Genomic DNA, 6,026 nt, shown 5'->3' on the forward strand with positions numbered 1-6,026 from the left:
CCGTTGGGTTTGTGTTGTTGGATTTCCTTGCTCTTATGCCTAAATTATTTCCATATGACTCAGGCTAAGATGATGATGACGATGACAGCGGCATGCTGTGAGCTCTGTTTCAGCTTTTGAGACTCCTGTTTTGCCAGATCTGGCAAAACAGGTTAACTACTGTTGGGGTTCCATTCGTAATTTAATAATAGCCAGTCAAATCACATTTTAAACACTTTAAACGCAGCAGACAGTTCAGCAGTTTAATGACCTGAGAGGGAAGGCCAAGCTGGCGTTTTGAAGAGAACAATTCTTCTAAAGTTGTACCTTTAGTTTATTTACAGTAATTTATATACAGTAGTTACTGGTATAGTCAGTTAAAAAGGTGAAATATAAACATAAAAACATTAAATGGGTACAGTGACTAATATAGGCCACAAAGTGGCAGTACATTTAAGACAGTGGCCAAATGTGGCTTCATCCCAGCAGTACTCACTGCCTCCTCAGTAGAAATATAGAAAGAGTAGAAAGAGATTCAGTTGCTATGATCTGCGATTGAAAGGCCTCAGAGAAAATGCAGTTAGCCCTTACCCAAAATTAGGCTAATATACCTCATAGACCTAATATAGCCATAAAATCTGGAGCTCCATGTCTGGGTGTCAAACCCATAGTAGAATGTGTAAACCCACATGTAGGAGAGTTTTGTAAAAGGCTGAGGGAAAGCTCAATGCAAGTGGTAATCTGCAGTGACCTTGTCAAAAGAGAGAAAGACCTGTGCAAACACAGGCAGTCCACCAGAGGGCACCAGGAGAATACAAAGTATTTTTGACACACTGAATCAGGAGCACAAGGTACTGTGTGCATAGCAAATACATTTGAAATAGATTGATGAGTTAATGTTTAGTTCATGTCTAACCCTTTTTTTTAAGGTGGAAATTGCAGCTGCTTACATCAGAAGATGCAGAAGAATCTAAAGAACGCGCCAATGAACACATTTGAATTTGCAATGTCATTTTGTGTGTGAATGTGAGTTATGACAAAGAATGTGGTTGCCATTATAACAGCGCCTCAGTAGGGTTGACATGGGTCATTTGCTTTTGTGCATTGAGACTGAACACTCCCTGAAAATGGGACTTTTTGACAACCAGCACATCTGAAACATCAACATCAAACTCTACTCTGTGCACCACGAGACCATGAATGAAATGTCCTGTACATTTATACATTTATACAAAATACAACGAAGAAGCATGTGGCGGATGTGTATTTAACAAATATGATGAAATTTGACATTGACATCAGTTAATTAAAAAAAACATTTTACAACACCCTAATGGTTTGATTTACACAAAACCTTTGCACCATCATGTTGTCACTCTGAGGGCGGGTCTTGAACACACCCACTGTCTGTGGAGAGGCATGCGGGTCATCACTGACTACAAGCCCACTCCACAAACTGTGGACTTGTGAGTCATAACTGCATATCCAATGTGCCGAATGAGTTTCAGACCACACCGGGTGTTTTTAATTTAACAGGGTGGAGGACGAGGCACTTGCCTCTTAAAAACTGGATCTGTAGTTGAATTCCCTGAACCACAGCGCTGTGAACAGACCAAGTTATCATTGTGTTGTTGTCAAAACACACACATACAAACAGTCACACACAGACACACACAGTGGCGGTTGTAACCCATTTTAACCACATGGGCCAGACTGGGGCCAGCTGCTATTTAGTTATTTAGCTGCGGAAGGGTTCAGAAGCCAAGTCAGACAGTTTATCTAGAGAAATATAGTAGGAATTAGGACAATGTGTTATCTTACCAACAAAGTTAACAGCTTGGTGTATTACAACAAACCACACAATATTCAATCAGTAAACTTTTGGCCACATTTAACATTTATGTTCACATCAACAAGAAATGTGGCATGACTCTTATCTATGCATAAAGAAAAAAGCCTTCGAGGCCTACAGTATTCTAGTTACTTTATTTTTTATTTGTGTCAGTGTCCTGAATTCATTCTTCAGAATTTTGTTTCATCAGTAACTATAATTAAAACAAGTAATGTTGATAAAGAAAGCACCATAAAGAAAAACTGACAATTACTGTCATAGCATACCCTGCACTGAAAGAAAAAAATCCATAGAAAAACAGATAATGTCCTGGCAGAAAATGACCAGTACCTTTTTCTGTTAAGGTTACGGACATTTCTGTTAATCCAAAAAAACGGTACATTTTATAGAATTCAAGTATATCCTCTGTACCTTTAAACGGACATTTCTGTTAATCCAAACAATTTAAATATGAAAAAACACCTGTGAAAAATCATTACAGAAGATTCCTTCATATTAACACAGTATATTATCTCCTCATTCTGCGGACTTTTCTTACAGTGTGGCTAGTAGAAGAAAATGACCATCCAGCTCAAACATTGTTCACCTGTTGTCCTTTACACATAGTTATTAGCTTATTGGATGCGCCTGTGCTATCTGATGTAATCCATTACAACAGCCCTTCATTAATACAACCTGCCTGACTTGTATAATGTTTAGATTGCCAGATAATTTTAGAGGCTGCAGTGTGTGGTCCAGTTGAATTGAATTACATTATATTGAGAGGTGAGATAGTACCTCAGAGTATTTAGCAGGAATGTACAGTACTGCCATCCAAAAGAACAACACCAACAGCAGCAAACAGTCGTACTTCCACTTGTTGAGAGCACTCAGAGAACGTACAAGTGCAGTTTCAAAAGTCCACAGTGAGTCCCGGGGTAAGATTTTTTCTTCCAGAGTAATGTTCATCCATCAACACTGACAGCCATGCAGAAAGTGATAGCCAGACTATTACAGCCAATGCAAATAAATGGACTGATTACTCTCTTATGAAAGCTGCCTTCAGGAGTGTGAGGAACATTTTTCTCCCAGTTACTAGCCAGCTCATACACTCCAAACCTAGGCGGGATTAACACAACTTTAAAGTGTTAGTTAAATGTCAGGTTAAGACAAACAATGACTTGATTTCAGAATAAAGCAAATAAAGCAGTAAATAAAACGTTTTATTGTCACTCACAAATGTATTCACAAATGGAGACACATGCCGTTGATCTATTCTATTATTGATCTACAGTTTTTTGTGACATTGTAGAGAAGTTTGTTTTAGATTTTTGTTTTGTATTTAATAAGAAAAAGTGATAATTGGTGAAATTCATATAAGATATATTTTATCTATAATATCGTGTTGAAAAATTTGTTCTACTTAACTCAATCTGCTTGAGCCAGTTCTAGCCTCTAGGTTGAAGTATATTGGACAAAAAATAATTCACAGGGTACACTGCAATTTTCAGAACCTGACCTTTTTAGGTGCCTTCCTTCAAGGAGGTCTGCAGCAGAAAAAACACTGATACTTAAACTCCTTCACTTGGGGCAGCAATTCACTCCAAACCTGGAGGGAGCAATCCACTGTTTTCTGACAGAGAACCATGGCTTCAGACTGGGAGGTTCTGCAAACTGCCCCAGCAGTGCATGATGGAAATCACTGTCGGATGAAGCCGACAGAACCACATCATCTGCAAAGAGTAGACACTTTCTTTCCCCCGGTTACAAGATCCTGTCCATGAAGATCCCAAACAGAGTCAGTGATAAGGGACAACCCTGCCAGAGCCCAACACTCAATGACAATGTGCTTGACTTTCTGACGCTCGTTATATAAGGACCAAACTCCCATGGCCCCTCAAGTAACCTTGCATGGGTGAAAACTTGGTCCAGTGTTCCATGACCAGGATGGAATCCACACTGCCCGTCCTGAATCTGAGGTTCTGGGTCTCATTTTAAGTACCCTGGCATGAGCTGTCCCAGGGAGAATCATGGGTGTATAATAATAAGTCAATACAGCATTCGAGGCGGTGCCCCGTTAATTCCTATGAGGGTTGCACAGTGGTGCACGAAGACTTCATGTAGCCAAAAATGACTCGGATGATCAGCACTGCTTCCGCAGTATGGGGCCCATAGAGCATGTGCACTAGAGACCTCTGCTGGGGGCCGAGCCGGCTACTTCCGGTTTAGCGCTCCGCTAGTTTCGCTTGCAAGACCTATCTCCACAGCGCTGCGGAGTAAGGTCTGGCTCCTCCGCACATACACTCCTGGATAGGAGAAGAAAACGCTCTGGGTTGTTTGCATTTCTCGAAAAACAATCACAATTGTCTTGGGAGGCGCTAAGCTCCGGACGCTCTGCAAAATAGTCTCGGGACGGAAGTTGTTTTGGTGGAACATTTTGTCCATAGCCATCCCCGCCAATCAGTCCCAAAACATCCCAGTACGATAATAATTGTTGTAAACGTATTATTTGTAAATCTTAGCAATCATTCCCAGAAAGAACCAAGCAGGCCTGCCTTGTTGCACTATCCAAATGTTCTTCAAAACTTGCCATTTTCAGCGAATAGCTTGCTAGCTCGGTGTTTGTTGATGCTTTCCAAAACCAACAGAGTAATTTTGCAGGGGTTGTGATGCTCACAAAAAAGTATACACTGATTTACAGATGTCTCTTTCCAACTCCACACATCTCAGTCTAAGTAAGTCCATGGGGAAAAAAGTCTTTTTGGGCCAGAGGGCATCACGTGACGGCCCGGGAGTTGCAATTCCACTGTTGGCCTGGAGAGAATAAGCAGTGTGATTCCCAAACAATTGGAGAACACCCTGCGGTCTCCCTCTTTTTAAAAATGGGAACCGCCACCCTGGTAGTTCACCACCAGATCATTTCCCCAGTTAGGGTCAGCAGTTCTCCTCCCCTGCTGAACACAGTCTGGGCCAAGCCCTGCTTCCCCTGCCAGATACTTCCTGGCCTCCTGATTTCCTCCCACACCTGGGTTTTTGCTTCTGCAACCACCAAAGCTGCTGCAGCCCTTCTGGTTTCCCCAGAACCTGTCTGCTTCTTCAGAAGACTCCTGGGCCAGCCAAGCCAGAAAGGTCTCCTTCTATAGCTTGACTGGAAATCTTCTGACCACAACTCAGAGCAGCAGCCTCCACAATGACCATGGACACATGGCCCAGTTCACCCTCACCACATGCCCATCACCCTTGCTCCTCTCTTCACCCGAGCGTCCCAGACATACGGCTGCAGATCTGATCATATGACCAAAAAGTTGACCATTGACCTTTGAACTAAGGTATTCTGGTTACACTTATGAGTGATAACATGGTGTTTGTTATGGCTTATGGATCACATTAACACATTAGCAAGTTAGAAGTGTTGAACATTATCTTGCTTTACATTTTTCTGAGCTGTGCATATTGCACAGAGTATAGCGTAATTAGTGTAGGCAAGCAGTTTGTGGTAGGTAGGCCTAGTTCTCTCTCTCACACACACATACACACACTCACACAGAGCTAGAGAGAGAGAGAGAGAGAGAGAGAGAGAGAGAGAGAGAGAGAGAGAGAGACAGACAGACAGACAGCCAGTGCAGATCAGAGGTTTTGAGGGCTTTTCAGACCAGTTCAGTTAGCAGTCTTCTGCTGCCCTGTCCTCTACATTTGGTTACAACATATAACATATCTAATAACTTCAGTTAGTCTTCTATTTGTTTTCCTTTTTTCGGCGCATGAGGCCATGCACTATGTGCAGAGAGCAGCGGAGCGGGAAATCTGGATGTCTGGATGTAGATGGATGAATAGATGGGCGGAAAACTGACAGCACCGTGAAATCACCGTGAAGTGGACGTGGCGTTCAGCGCCGGGGTTCCTGCAACTTTGTCCGCTGTTACTGTCGAACAGGTGAAGCTGGGGATTGAACAAAGCTTTAAGACGGATTGGCCCGACATGTGCATCTATTCTCTGGTTTTCGGAGTGCGTTGAGCGGCTGACGGGATAAACGAAGCACATGCAGTCTGCTCTGTTCTTCTGGATTGAGATCGGAAATCCTGCTCGTCTTTGAAAGTACTTTTTTTTATATATAGGAACCTGACATTGGGGATGCTAGAGGAATTAATCTCTCAGTAATATAACACATCCTGTACGTAAACTATAGGCCTACATGAGTCTATGGGAAAAGGCTCAG

Source organism: Sander vitreus, chromosome 13, assembly GCF_031162955.1.
Source record: "Sander vitreus isolate 19-12246 chromosome 13, sanVit1, whole genome shotgun sequence".
Classification (NCBI taxonomy): domain Eukaryota; kingdom Metazoa; phylum Chordata; class Actinopteri; order Perciformes; family Percidae; genus Sander; species Sander vitreus.